Here is a 15,996-nt window from a genome sequence, read left to right on the forward strand (position 1 = left end):
TCTTCCATTAAAATAATGCCCTAGCTCTAGAAGCAGTTCAGGCATGAACACCCATAGCATGCAAAGGCACAGACATGTTGCCTGAGCATTACATTCTTCTCTTGGCAACTGAGCTGGATCCCAAATGCCAGCTTCCAGCAGGGTTGTTTTCCCCACTTTGATTTTTAATTGCAGATCACATGGAAGGATGGAGAGGAAAGGCCCAAGTTTTGGGAGCTTTTTGTTGGATTTTTTTTTTGTTGTTCCTCATTTAATAATTTAATTTGTATTTTGATCTTCAAATCCCAATAGCATCATGTGAAGTAGAGAAACTCAGCAGGGGAGGGGGAGGAGTGATAGGGGAGGGAGCCAGGGCTTTCTATTTCCATATGGTGAGCCTCTCTTCCTCGTGATCACAGCTTGTCATCTGTCTTCTTTTAAACTTCAGATCCCCTTTAAAAATCTTCCCAGCAAAGAACAGGCCATAAATGTGACATAAAGACAGTCCAAGTGAAGAGATTACCATGGGGTAATGGTGAAGCATGATTTCATTACAGGATTTCTTTACACAGGGGCACAGATGCAAAAATAACCCAGTCCCCAGGAACTGTGTGTTTCTGGAGTGGTGCACAGTGTCACGAGTGTTATTAATATTCTGGGCAGATTAGCCTGTGCATTCCCCTTCCATTTACTTGGCAGACAAAATGATTCATGTCTTCCTGATAAACTGGGATCAGATCAATGACCACCTCGATTTACCTGGGTTTAAAACAGGTTGTTAATTGTGGCCCAGCTGAGCCTCCAGCCCCGATGCAGCACCCTGCCAGGGACCACTCAGTTTTGATATCCCACTAGCTGAAGGAAGGATTTTTTTCTAGTTTAGAGACTTTCTGTAAAATAACAATAACGTCATCTCCTGATGTGCAGCCATGGGAGAACAGAACAGATATTGCACCTGGGGTTTGAGTCCCAAATGCTGCTTACATGCAATGTTTCTGAGCATCTCTATTAATTGAGTTATTTCACACAAACTGCTTCAAACATGAAGTGAACAGTTTGTAATTGAACTCAGTGTAATGCAAGGAACCCGGCATTGATCTCCATGCATGCCCCTTGCAGTGCTTCAGTGAGGGGGGAATCACTCACAACAGCCCATTTGTCCTGAAAACCCTGAACATCATATAAACATAATGGTTTCTGCAGAAAGACCTGCCTTCCCTCCTGGGCTCTGCTCCTGCAGGAATAGTTTATTTTGGTGATGGAGCAGGAGTGCCACGGGCTGGGTCTGGCAGCGGGAGGGGAGCTGGGGAGCAGCGAAGGGGGTGCTCAGCCAAAGACCCTCCCCAGGTGTGAGCAGGGCTCCAGAGCCCCTCAGAGCCATGCCCCAAGCAGCTCCTGGGAATCGTGGCCATGGGCACAGCCAGTCCAGTTCCCCTCCTGCAAGGAGGGAAATCCTTCACTGAAATGGGGACCCACTGAATGGGAATTCCAGGCTTGGATCAAGGCATATTTCCAATTTTAACTTTGCAATCAGCTGCTGGAGGTTCCTGCATCCTGACATAGCCAAATCATGTCCCTGTACCCACAGGATCTCTGTACCAGAGCCAACCTTTCTGTCTTTCTCATCCCAAAGATGCTGCAGAACAGATCCAGAGGTGGAAGGAGTATTGCTGTGGAGCAGCCTTGGCACCCAGCTCACAGCTCCATGAGGACTTGACTGGAGGTGGCTCAGACCCCCAAGGCACAGTGGTGTGGGCACCAAAGCTCCTACTGGGAGTTCCAGCCATGCAGCCCTCAGTTCCCACTGCTCCTGCCCCCCAGCCCTCACCTCCCACTGCTCCTGCCCCCCAACCCTCAATTCCCACTGCTCCTGCCCCCCAGCCCTCTCTGGGGCTGCTCAGCAGGTGCCTCTCTGTCCTTCCCTTCCCAGCTGTGAAGGTGCAGATGGAGGTGTGGGATCAGCCCTCTGCAGTCCCTGCTGCAGACAAATCCAGGTCATGGCCCTTGCAGGAGCCCCTTGGGACCTCCAGGGACTCTTGCAGGACACAGTGCCCAGCTGGCCCAGCCCCGAGGGCCACGGTGGCGTGGGCTGTGCCAGGCTTTTCTCATGTTCTGCTCTGTTCAGATGAAACATTATACAGAAAGATATAGGCAAAGCATTATGCTCACAGCCTTTGCCAACAAGTTATGTTTTAATGTAATTTAACTGTAATCTCAGAGTGTTTTTGTTAGCTATAATTAGTAAAATATGTCTGTTTTCTGTGTTCCTTGAAGACGTCTGAACTCCTGCCAGTTCCCTATAGTTTTCCTGACATGCAGTGTAACAAGCAGACCACCAAAATGTATTTACCAATAACTGTTTATTTACATTCCATGAAATCTAATAACATTTGCTGCCTTCAGTCGGGATAAATGCTGGCCAAAGTGTAAAGCATAAAAAAATAAACACTGCCTTACTCTCCAACCCAGTCACAGAATATTTTATTTTTGCTCAATTTGCCCTACCTGTTAGCATTTTGGCATTCTGCTGCTTGGAAGATGAAAAAAATTTTTTAAAAGGTTGAAAAAGTTCTGTAATGTATCTTCCTGTTCAATCCAAAACCTTGCAGGGATTTCCTGGATGTTTTATTTTTAATTTTAAAGTCTGCATGAGGTTGGTATTTAATTTCTTTATTTTCAGCTCTTGCAAGCGTTTGAAATGATCTTGCAGAGAAAATATCCAGGGCACCAAACAGCAGCGCTGGTTAGTGTTGCACCAGTGCCAGTGTAAAGCACTGCTCCTTCTCCCACAATCATTGGCTTTGCAGGTGTAAAAATAATTACAATTAGGTCTGTATCTTGTTAATAACCAATGTGGTCTAGTTCAAGAAAGTGTAACTGAGGGCAGAATTGTCATCTTAAACCTCAAACAGGTTCCATTCCTCCTGTGTTTGGATTTGTTGATCTGAGTCCATGCTTGCTCCAAGCCCAGCAAGCTCAGATGGTGCAGGGAGGAGAGGTCACATCCAACAGCTGTGGGCAGCATCCACAGCTGGGACAGTGTGACCCAGCACATCACTGTCAGGCACGTGTGGTCCTGGCCCAGCTGGGGAGAGGGGATTAGGCTGAGCCTGGCTCTGGAGCTGAGCCTGGCCCTGGAGCTGAGCCTGGCTCTGGAGCTGAGCCTGGCCCTGCAGTTGTGCCTGGCTCTGGAGGGTGAGCCTGGCTCTGGAGGCTGAGCCTGGCTCTGGAGGGTGAGCCTGGCTCTGGAGGCTGAGCCTGGCTCTGGAGGTGAGCCTGGCTCTGGAGCAGGGATTGCTGACCCAGGACTGGAGGCTGAGCCTGGCTCTGGAGCTGAACCTGGCCCTGGAGGATGAGCCTGGCCCTGGAAGGTGAGCCTGGCTCTGCAGTTGTGCCTGGCTCTGGAGCTGAGCCTGGCTCTGGAGCAGGGATTGCTGACCCAGGACAGTCTCAGCACTCACCCACCATGGAGCTTGGCTGCAGTGGTGCCTGTGGAGCAGCTTGATGGGCTGGGCTGGGCCGGGCCAGGCTGTACGTGCAGGCTGCCAGGTTTCCTGGTGCCATGGGTGTGTTGTGCCATAGCCAAGGCAGAGCTGGGCACAGCCACGGCTGAACTGAGCAGACAGATGGGTCTGGAGGGAGCCCAGGCTCCCCCTGCGCTGCTCTGGGCAATGTCACCATGTCCCCTCCAGGACATGTCCCAGCAGGGCCCGGGCAGCTGAGGAGCTCCCACGCTCGGCTGCTGTCGTTGCTGTGCCAGCCCCCAGTGTGTGCCCTTGCTGAGCCCAAGCCGTGCCTGGCACGTGCAGCTGGGCTGGCCCAGGGCTGTCCCACTGCTCTGCAGCCAGCACTGGCCTTGCATCCTGCCCCAAGGACTTTTCCTTGTAAACTCACCCAGTCCAGCCATATCTCTCTGGCATTTGTGGGGCCTTCCACACCATCTAGAGAACCTCAGTTCAACCAGATCTGAGGCCTGAGGCACCTCGCTGGTGCTTTGGAGGGGCAGCTCTGTGCCTTGGGCCTCAATGGGACAACAGTCTCTCTCCTGGGGTCACTGCGGGGTCTTTGGAGGAACTGGCTCCTTGAGGAGCCCCAAACCACCATGACACTGCTGTACCTTTAGAGAATTAACCTTTAGAGCTGTTCCTTGGAAGGCCATCTCCATCTTCATTGTGGCATAACTGCTATTTTGTTAAGGCAGAACTCTCTGCACTGTCCTAGATGCTTTCTGTTAAGAAGCTCCAGAACTGGAGCTAATTTGAACATTAACAAATTAAGCCTCAGATCACCAGAGTTCTCAGGAGATTCTGAGCAGCCCCATTCTGAGGCAGAGACCATAGGACATCTCAACTCCATGTTTCCAAACTGCCTTGAGCTCTCTTGTTTCTGCACTTACTTCAACTGAGGGTAAGATTTCTCCTGCCTTCAAATGAGAGCAAAGTTTCAATGATTTTGTGGGGTTTGCTTGAAAAATGTCAGGCTCAAAGGTAATAGAAGTTAAATTCAAAATCCAGTCCAAGAAAAAGCAGTGTCTGCTGTGGGGTGTGGTGCCTGCCCTGTTGGCATCTCCCTCTGACCTCAGCAGTGATGGCACAGAACTTTTTTCCTGCCATGTTGCCCATCTTCCCAGGCTGCTAGCAAATCTCAAGTATAGATCCTTTAGGATAATTTAAAAAACAAATAAACCAACAAGACCTCAAAAAATCTGAAAATTATGAAAATTATAGGTTGCCCCATAGAATTCTGTGATTCTAGACCCATTTTTTTTTTATTTCATTGCCTTTCTGGGTTCCTGTAATTTTTTAGCTGCACTGTTCCTAGTGTATGGCTTGCACTTGTACTAGTGAGATGTCTGGGGAGGGGAGGAAGGAGAGGGTTCCAAAATGCCTTAAAAATTCTGGGAAGACTTCTCTGCTGTTGACCACACTCAACAAACAACACACCACAGCATTCCCTTGGTGTTCTGGCAGGATGCTCAGTAAATTGAGCTGCAAATAACCCCATAAACTGTTTACTGCTGAAATTTTGTTTCCAAAAGCAAAGAGCTTCAGAGAGCAAGTGGGTGAAGATGTAGCACCATGTGATGGGCGTGGAGAGGAAGCCAGGCAAGACGTGGGCATGGATGCAGGGCTGGTCCTGCCCCTCCAGGGCCATTCCTGCCCCCTCAGCACCTTCCCTTCAACCAGTGCTCCCTCAGCAGCTGCTCTGGTGGGAGATTTCAGGCTCCAGGAAACCCTGTCCTGCTGGGCTCAGCCAGGCAGGAGCTGCCACCCGCCAGTCCAGAGAGATGGTTTGGAGCATTTAGCACTGCTATAAACCAGCCTGGGCAAGTGAGAGGCCAAGAGGATTTTCTGGAGATAATTATAAATATTGGGAAGTAAAAAAGAAAACTGGGATGTGCTGACAGAAGAAACCAAAGGAAAGTGCTTCCACCCTGAGTTTACAACCAAGCTGTCCTGCAGTAATTGCTGGACTCAGGGAAGATGTGGCTTTGGAATGGGAGAGGAAATCACCTTAGGACTTCTGAACCACAGGAAAATTTGGGAGACAATGGCTAAAAATAACAAACAGACCAAGTGAAAACAAAATGCCTTTGTAGAAAGGAGAATCCTTCACCGCATGAATGTGACTGAGCACAGTCCCCAAGCCATTAGTCATCGAGTGCTTTAGTGTAAGTTCTGCTTCTTCGTATTTTAAGCTGGAAATGTCTCTATTTTCTGTCTGTAAAAGTGACAGTAGATACCCAGTGTGACAATCTGGGCTCTTGGACAGTGGTGGGAAGATGCCAGGCTGAGAGAGTTTGGGGTGTTCATCTTGGAGAAGAGAAGCCTCCAGGGAGCCTAAGAGTCCATTCCAGCAGCTAAAGGGGCTCCAGGAGAGCTGGAGAGGGACTGGGGACAAGGGATGGAGGGACAGGACAAGGGGAAATGACTTTAAGCTGGAGGAGGGCAGGGTTAGATGGGATACTGGGGAGGAATTGCTCCCTAGGAGGATGGGGACACCCTGGCACAAGGTGCCCAGAGAAGCTGTTGTTGCCCCTGGATCCCTGGAAGTGTCTGAGAGGCTGGATGGGGCTTGGAGCAGCCTGGGACAGTGGGAGGTGTCTGTACCATAGCAGGGGTGGAACAAGGTGATGTCAAAGATCCCTTCCAATCCTTATAATTCAAAAAAACTGCAGCATGGCAAAAATTAAAAATAAAACAGGCCAAGAACATTGAGTTGTTCTAATTTATTGGAACTTGTCAACATAGACTGGTGTCTTTTTTTTATTTGAAACTGAGATTCTCCATGAAAGTGTGTGGAGAGTGCAGAACTGGATGGGCTTGAAAGGTCACCTGGCTGAGAGTCTCTCTGCCCCCAGCTGAGACTTGGCTCAGTCCCTTTGGAGAATGCTCGGCAGAGGAGCTGGAAAAAGTAGGCCAGGCTCTGCTCACAAACACACCTCTTACATGTCGCCAATTCTAATGGAATCAGGGAATGAATCAGAATTAAAAGCTGGGCAAAGGAGTTCAAAACCAGTTTGAACTCTCAAAGGGGCAGTGAGTCCAGCTGTAGCTACTGGCTAGACATGTGTAAAACACTTTAGAAATTGGGCAAAATAGGCCTGTGTGTTCTTAGAGAGAGCGAAGGCGTGAGGGGAAAGCAGCCACCTTCACACAGCCCTGAGCCCTCCTTGACTGCACCCCCACCCCAACTCTGCTCCCTTTTTCCAATTCTCCAGCTATTTTTTGGTGATTTATTTCACAATCAAAAGCTGCTTTGCAAGAAGAAAAAAATCAAACAACAACCCAGAAAGCTGTCTGACTCATCCAGGCAGGACCCAGTTGGGTTTGGATGCAAACACTGGGAAAGCAGCAGCAGGGTGCAGGAGCAGCTGTTGGGACAGCATCTCTGGGATGTCAGTTCAGGCCTGACCAAAGTAGCTTCTTTTTTTTCTTTTTTTTTCCCTTTTTTTTAAAGTACCCTGACAATTAGTGGTAAAAAGGTCACTAGTAAAAATGAGTTTTGTGGTTTGCAACTTTGCATTAAAAAAACCACCACACTTCTGGCACCGTGTGCTGGGGCTGGCAGCATTTCCCCAGCCAGACTGAATAAGCAGACGGCCTGAAAAGCCCATTCACATCAGTCCCTCTAGGTCAGGCTCTCCTTACGTTAGCAGGGTATTTGGGAGTTTGTGTTGCACCTGCCTGCAGTGCATCTGGCTGGAGAATTGAAAAAAAGCAGGGGTTTAATGTTGCCTGGTCCCAGCTTCTCACTCTCTGTAAGCCCTGCAATGTATAATTTGCAATATAAATATAATGAAATCAAATTGTGAGATCATTTCAAAGTTAGTGACCCTAGTGTTTAACAGGTTGTGAATGTTTTGAGAAAGGCTGAGGTGATAGAAATATTTTATTCCATATTCTTTATCCTTCAGAGACCTCAGAGTAATAAACAACTAAGTTGAATTCAAACTAACTGTGGATACTACAAATTCTCCTTTAGTGGGTGTCCAATACATTGCTTTTTTCTTTACTCTCTTAAAGAACTGGGACCAGGCTTGAGGTGTTATCAGAGATGATGAAAGTAACTAAATATCACAGTTCCACTGAAGGTTTTGCAATGAGAAATCATATCAAATACAGCTTGGGAGGGATCTGATGCTCTATCTCGAGAACTTTCAAGCTGGCATTATTTCAAGCAGGATATCTGGGGTCAGGTGCCTTGTTAACACATTTAGGGCTTTTCTTCAGTGAGTTTCATGGAAGAAGCAGCAAGCTGTTGAACTTGTATGGGACGTTGAACTTGTATGAACTTTTTGTATGAGATGTTGACCTTCCCAGCCTAATTTCTCATGGATTTTGTCCTTCTCTCAGCCCCACCACCTCTCAGTTTCCTCTCATCTCTGTGACACAACCCAGCTGCCTCCCTGTGTGGAAAAGCCTCAAGATTTCTCAGTAGGATATTCTTGCCTAAAAATTACCAGTGTCAATGACCAGCCCAATCCATCTTGTGACTGGCTCTGGTCTAGAAGTGAAGTGGTTTTTTCTGAAGTTGTTATAGCGTTGTAATCCGTTTTCTTCCTAATGGGCAAAATTACTTTGGCAATGTTTTTAGTGGAACTCCAGCCACATTGGAAAGGAACAGAAGCAGCATTTTTTTCCTTTAACAAGCTAGGATTTCATTTCTACACTTTCAAAGAAGTTCAAGATGGGATCCATAGGAAAACAGAGACAAAACCCTGCTGGGTCTGGACTTCCTGATGAAGATGCACTGCAGAACACAGTGCTGGCTCAAGGACACAGCTTTCAGCTCTTTTACACCACACAGTTCCAGTGCTGTTGTGTTGGGGTGGGTTTCAGAAGGAGAGAGAAACTGTAATACCGTGACAAACAGCAAAAAATAGTAAACAACACCTGCATAGTACAGGTGAGATCACACAGTGAGTAGCAGCAGTTCAGGGATCAGAGCATGAAAAAGGGAAAAATTAATCTGTTTTCTCTCTGGATGATGCTCCCCAGGGATGAGCAGATTACCTCCAGAAGCTTCACACTCCACCCAACTTGTGCCATCAACTGGAAACTGTGCTGGTGACTTGGAAAGTGAGGAATTCATTAAAGCATTGACACCTGCCCTCGCTACTGTAACTGTGGCAGGATTTACGGTGTTGGTTTGGAGGGTTTCATGGAGCTGTGGTCCATCTGTATGGAAACACATCAGGGCTGGAGGGGGCTGCTGCCAGGGAGGGAGGGGAACTCAGGTCGGGCTCTCTCCTCCCACTCCCAGGCTCAGTTGCTTTCGAGATGCACGGTGCTCTTCTTTCATCCCTTGGATTAAAATCCACCATAATAAATAAAATTCTTCCTGTCTGAAAGATACATTAATTTTGGTGGTCTCAAAAGTAATGAAAATAAATACTTGACTTGGCATGTAGAGCCCAACTGGAGCGAGAAGCAGAATGTGTGTACTTGGAGCTGTTTTTACAAGAACATAAGCTGTGGAAAAAGCTTGGCTTTTTGCTCATGGGCTCTCTATGTCTGAAGAGAGATGGAGAGACTTGAGAAGTTCAATCAAACAGACAGAAACACTGTCAAGTATGAGTTTTCTATCTCGGTTTAAATGCTTTGAAAAGTGCACATGAAAGCACTGCAGGAGGAGGCACTGTCTGAACCCAGAGGGATGCTCGGGCCAGCCCTGGCACAGCACTGGCTCTGCCAATGGAGAGGTGGCAAGGCTGGCCTGCATTATTTCAGGCTTTTTAAGAACACATATGGGGAAATTGCAACAAAACCAAGGTTTTGTTAAATTAAAACCATTTAATTCCCCAATTAAAAGGAACCACCAACCACCATTCACTGTGGCTGTGTTTGGAAGAGCCTGGTCTTGCTGCCCTGGGGGTGAGTTGGTGTGTGTGCTGGTCAAGTTAATAATTCCAGTTATAATCAGTGCTGGATCCAGCATCCTTTTCTCATGTGGCAGCAGTGGGAAGGGCTGGGAGAATTGGCAGTGGCAGCCTGGCAAAGCGAGATGTGCTCATGGCCAGGCAGGACTGGACGTGATCCTTCTCCCCAGCATGTGGCCATGGGCCTTGCCTAGCACCCAGACCTGGGGCTGCCAGGGCAGGCCAGTCCTGGGCTCTTGGGGCTGCTCTGTGCACAGCTCATAGGGAAAACATCCACTTGCCCTTTGGTTGGTGTTTCTGGTTCTCCACTGGTGTTTCTGGGCCACCCGGGCCAGGTGGGTTCACACACAAGTACACACATGTGTACACATGGAATCATTGAATCACACAATCATTAGGGTTGGGAAAAAACCTCCCAGCCCATTGAGTCCAGGTTGTGCCCCATGCCCACCTTGTCCCCAGCCCAGAGCTCTGAGTGCCACCTCCAGGTGTTCCTTGGACACTTCCAGGGATGGGCACTCCAAACCTCCCTGGGCCAAGGCCTGACCACTCTTTCCATGGGGCAGCTGTTCCTGGTGTCCACCCTGAGCCTTCCCTGGCACCTGCCCATACACAAATACACAAATACACAAATACACAAATACACAAATACACAAATACACAAATACACACACAACCCCCCTTGGTTCTGCCCTTCCCATGCCCCACTGAGGGCAGGGCAGGACATGCCTGGACACTCAGACTCCTTCTGCAGCTGGGGTTTGGATCATGGTGTCAGTCCCTGCACAGATTCTGCTGCAGCAATTGAGGTTGCCAAGGACACTGGTGTAACCAGTGACACACCTGACCCCAGCAAGGGTGGCACTGGCACAGGAAGTGGCACTGGCACAGGGTGTCCCAGGACAGCTCTTCCCAAGCCAAAGGGTGCAGCAGCCCCATCACTGAAAAGCTGAGCCCTTCTCTGGCTTTGCTGCTATTTAGCATAAAAGTGGTTTGGTAGTCATGTTCCTCAAATTATGTTTGTCATTTGAGCATAGATTATCTGTATGTATGAACTATGGCAATTCATATTTACATTATTCAGAATACAGACAGAAGCTCCTGATTACTTTGGACCACCTTTGACTTGCTGACAATTATCTTTTCCTTTGTCTAAAAGAGATGTGTTCCTCAGACGGTGTTCTTCTTACTCTGCAAACTGAATATTCTGGTGGAATATATCCATGTGGCTGCTTGGTAATACAGTGAGTGATGAAGTAAAAAACATACTTTAATAAGCTTTGTAGAAAATATCTGGCACCTAAATATTGTAGAATGAAAAAGCCATTTCAGTTGTGAATTAATGAATTGCATCACAAAGCCAGCTTTGAGGCTGACACAAATATGAATAAAAACTCGCGTGTATGCCTTACAAAGAACCTAATATTCTATAAAATGCTGCAGCATAAAGAGATTAATAAAAAGATCAGTTTATTTTAGATTAAATTAGCAGGGACTCTGAGGAATGCATCCAGGATCTCCTCTCTCTGGTAGGATCATTACTGGCAGGTTCTGGGAAGGGAGCTGTGATAAGTGGCAGCTACTGTGAGATGCAGAGTCCAGAATCACTCCAGGCTGATGGGAGGGCAGGTGCCACTCTGGAAGGGTTGTGATGGTGGGGCAGTGCTGGCTGCAGGTTCTTGAGAGAGTCAGACACCACTGGGTGAGTTCTGAGCCCACTGATTTCCCTTCTCTGGAAAAGCCAGCAGAGACACAGCAGTCTGGAGATAGCAGTACTGCATTCAACACTTCTGACAGCACTTCCAGCTGTGTTTCAATGAGTTGTTATTTGGATAAACAGTGTCCATGCCAGGACCTTTCCAGGTGAAAAAGCAGACACTTAGCACTTCCCAGGAGCTGCATCTGGATGCAGAATCCCTGTGATTTCATCTCCAGAAGCTGCTTAGTTTCATTATAACATTACTTTGTACTGGTTGTGTTTTGAAAGTTGGCTACTGTGGTGGACTCAGCCCATGACAGGGTTGAGAAAGGGTCAGTTTAGATACAAAACATCCAGGAAAAGCAGCTGTGGGGATTGGAGCTCCTTGTGTCAGCTGTTTTTAGCACAGGCAGTGCAGCAGGGACGACACAGCCTGCTCAGCACAGGGAAGGAGCATTTCCAACAGCAGCACTGGGCAGGGCAGTGATGAGCTTTGTGTGACTGTGACCAGCCAGCCTGAGCAACGGGATCGCTGCTGGAGACCATCCCTAAATCAGGGGCTTTCAGACACCATCCAGCACCAGGCAGTGTGTCCAAGGACACTGAGGGAGGGCATCGTTTACTGGCAGGTTATTTGGTTTGGTTGTGCTGCGTTGTGTCTCCTCTTCATCTTCTGCCTCAGAAGGATTGCCTCCAAATACTCCAAAAGTCTAAACTACCTTAACAAAAAGCAAAAATGGGAAATCCAGGAAATAAAAATATATTCATGGTAGTAGAGAGGTGTCAAGTTGTTGAATATGCCACGAAGTTTAAATGTTGGGAGGCACACAGGTTACCCAAAGCCATTGCTCCCTGCTGCAAGGAGCTCATCTCCTCTTTCCCCTTTCTCACATAGCCTCCCAATCTGCTTGTCCCTGAGTGGGTGAGGAGCTTTGGAAGTATAATTTCTAGCAGGCTAATTCAGATTTCAACAAAGAATTTAGCCCCAATGTTCTGAGTCAGGTGATACTCATTTTTCCTATTTAGCTTTGGGAAGCAGAAGAATTAATCAGGCTGTAAGCACACTGATGCAGAAAAAAGCAGGAAAAAATTTAATAAAAGCTACAGTGTTAACAAATACTGAACTAATGACCTTTGATATATGAAGCAAATGCTTCACCTACTAGCCTATACAAGGTTTCATTACCAGCCATGGGAATTTACAGGTGTTAAATTAGCTGTAAGATAGCTCCCATATTGTTGCCTGACTGCAATAGAACATATTGAAAAAGTTAATAAAGAATTGAGCGTAGGGGCCGCAGGGTTCAAACAAAACCCTCTTGCCACTTCAGTCTGAGGTCTTCATCAAGCTAAATTCCAGCACAAGCCATGGTTTTGTGTGTAATTGTCCATTCCCTTTGCTCAGGCTGCAGGACAGCATCCACCAGAGATGCACCCACTGCCAGAGAAAAGGAGAGGCAACACAGAGGCACCTGGAGCTGCCCTGATCAGGTGGAGTATTGACATATCCCCTCTTTTGATTTTTTAAACCTTTTTACCACAATCAACAGATAAAAATGATTCTAAATGGGAAACCTGGAGTTCCTTTTCTGAATCTGCTGCCATCAATCTCTTGGGGACCTGTAGAGGTTGAAAATGCACCCAGACTTTCCAGTCAGCTGTGATCAAAGCACGGGTAACAGCCTGTAGCATTTCCCAGTCAGGTACTGAATCCCACACAAAGGGTATTCCATGTTGTTCACAAGTCCTGACAGAGACAGGATGCTCACATCACTGCTGGGAGTCAGTGCAAACCTGATCCCTTCCATAAGTGTCTCCCAGTGTCTCCCAGTGTCTCCCAGTGTCTCCCAGAGCCGCCAGTGGTCACTGCTGTGATGGGAATGGGCTCCCTCTGCACACTCGTTGAAGTAGTTACTGTTTCCTCTCTTGTAGATAAAAATATCCTTTAAAAGTACAGTGTATTACAACTAGGGGCAGGAAAGAGAGGTGAAGGGAAGAAGGGGATGGATTTTACATAACTGGGACTCTGAGATGAAATTATCTAGTTTTTTTTCTTCAAATAAGATTTTGTGTATCCAGAAACCCCTTGGGATCTCCAAAGCCCCAGTTCAAACACTCAATTTCATATAATAATATGCATAATTTAACAGTACCAAGCCAAGTCTTTAATATACATCTCATAAATATTGAAAAACATGGGCCGATTGTGCCATCAATGGCTGTGCAAATTGCAATAAAAAGTGGAAGTGGAAAAGCAAAAAATAAACAGAGCTTCAGAAAGCCTTGTTAAAGCTCCAGTGTGTAGTCAGAACATTCCCAGGCCTGCCTGCTTCCCAGACCATGGTGTCACAGCCCAGGTTTTATGATGGGAGTGGGAGATTGGGGGCAGCTCACACTTCCCAGCTGACACTTGCTATGAGAAAGAGTCAAATCAAGAGGTTTTTACTAAGCTGAACAGAAGAATCAGAAGAATCAAAGACAAGAGAAGGAAGGCAAGGAAGGAAGAGTAGATCCATCTGGTTATTCATGGGGGGTTTTTTGTGCTGTTTTTTTGTTTTGTTTTGCTTGTTTTGGTTTTTTGGTTTGTTTTTTTTTTGGGGGGGGGGTTGGTTTTTTGGGTTTTTGTTTTGTTTTGTTTTTTGGTTTGGTTTGGGTTTTTTTTGTTGTTTGTTTGTTTTTGTGTTTTTGTGTGTGTGTGTGTGTGTGTGTGTGTGTGTAATCACTTCTCCTATGGCTGATTTTGTAGCCAGAGCTTGAATGGCTTCACCACCAAAGGCAGTGCACTGCTACAGTGGACAATCCATCCCTCAGCACTGGGAATGCAGAGGGGATCAGTGTTGTATGAGCAATTACTGCTCTAACTTAGTACATGAGGTCACAAATAAAGGCAAAGGGCTGGGGCAGGAGAGGAGGGGGCACCTCTGTCCATTTGCTGACATTTGAGTTTACAGACTTCAGACATTCTCCTTGGTGCTACAGAGAAGTCACATGTTGTTCCACAAATGCAGCATTTGTTTTCCATAAACAACAGTCATACAATAATTTCAAAGCTAAATTAGCCCATGTGCATCATGCAATGTCCCCCTGTCTTTACAGGGGAAAATATAACAGATGGGAAAATATAATAATTTTATGACAGCTGTAACAAGTCAAGAAACTCTAAAATGGCAGCAGATAGAAAGAATTATAAAGTACAAGCATTGTTAGCTCTTTTCACTAGCACAGAGCTGGTTGGTGAAATCAGAAGACAAAAACCAAAATTCCCAAACCCAGCAATCTTTGATTGCCTCCCCAAGACCCAGTGGCCCCCCAGGAGAGACAGCAGGGTACCCCCAATCTGTGCAGGGTGCAGGAAAGGCAATAATCAATATCCAAGCACTGCTTGTCCTCGGACAGCTTCCAAGCATGGAGGAACAGTTCTTTATTTGCTATTTCCTGCTGCTCAGGGCTGCCTTGCTGACCCCTCTCCTGGTAAATGAAACACCTCTGGCAGCGCAGTGAGTTTGATTAAAACCCAGAAAATATAGGAGGTAAGACGTTTTCAATAATGCTCCCAAACTGCACCTGATCTGATGGCCCAGAAGGCACCGGAGCAGGGAAGTGATCGCAGAAGAGATGTGTGCTCTCCTCCTTGGCTTGCAGGGAGACCACCTCTGGAATGAAGCTCAATTCTTTTTCCTAATCTTTCTCCTTTTTTCTTTTTTGTTTTAAACACAGGTTCTATATGGTTTTCTTTGACGGTGTCTCCTGGGGGCTTGTGTTTTCTCTGCTCTTTAGCACTGAATCACAGTATCTTACATTTATATGGTACCCAGAGGAACCCCAAGCATGCAGAAATTATAAGCCAAATTTTGCTCTTGGAAGCATGAGCTCAGCTCATACCAAAGTTAATGGGAGGTGAGCACAAACATCTAAAGAGAAGAATTTGCCCTTTCAGACAAAGAGGAATCATTTCACCCACTGCTGAAGTGCAGCTGCCTGTGAGGCAAAACATGGCAAATGGTTAAAAGTTCAGGCCTTGGAGGTGCTGATCTCTATCAGCTCTTGAAGACAACGAGACCTAAAGATAGTCAACACCCCAGCAGGGTGCTGAGCTGGGTTTCAATTGTCTCGAGGCAGTGTCTCATCAATACAAAACTTTCTTGGCTTTTATGGGCTAAAAATTAAAGAGCTCTTAAAATTAACTTTCTTTGTTTCTATTTTGAGCTGACTTGGACTTTTCAACTTGAAACCTTTAATTTCAGGGCTTTCTAAGGCCAAGATTTTCAGACTGGGAAGGTTGAGTGGAGCCCTTGGGTGCTAGTGCAGAAACCACCATGGCAGAAAGCTGTGCTTGTTCTGTTTGCAGCGCTGACGGCAGAGTTATTTGCACGTTCAGGAATTATCCATCAGTTTGGTTTTCTTGCTCTAAAGACCCTCAGGTGGCACAGACAGCTCAATGCAGAGGACAGTTAAGTTCCCTTCACTGGCACAAGCCAGGGTGTCAGGTTAGATGACAGTGGCCTATGGCACATCCCTGCCTTTCCTCCACCACCTGGTGGCTCTGACAAGCATGGAGGCAGATCATGGGTTTAAATCCAGACTCCACCTCACCAAATACCAAAGAAGAAACTCCCTTGACATCCTCTTGCTTTCCTTTGGTTTTGCTAGCAATGTCTGACTTTCCAATTGCTCTGCCTGAGCTCTTTTTTGGATAACCTACTCCCAAGATGCAATCCAGATGCGTAGCCAAGTGCCTTAAACCTCCAAACTGACTAAACCAAGATACATAAAATCTTCTGAGTTTGCAGAATTGAGTTGGGAGTCTCGAGAAAACAGGCATGCTTAGGGGATTTCCAGTGCTTCCTCCTCCTCCTCCTCCTCCTCCTCCTCAGGCTGGCAGTATCACAGAGCAGCCTCTTCCAGTGGTGTTCTGGCACTCGGAGGCTCCATCTGA

The sequence above is a fragment of the Lonchura striata genome, chromosome 15, assembly GCF_046129695.1.
Source record: "Lonchura striata isolate bLonStr1 chromosome 15, bLonStr1.mat, whole genome shotgun sequence".
Lineage (NCBI taxonomy): Eukaryota > Metazoa > Chordata > Aves > Passeriformes > Estrildidae > Lonchura > Lonchura striata.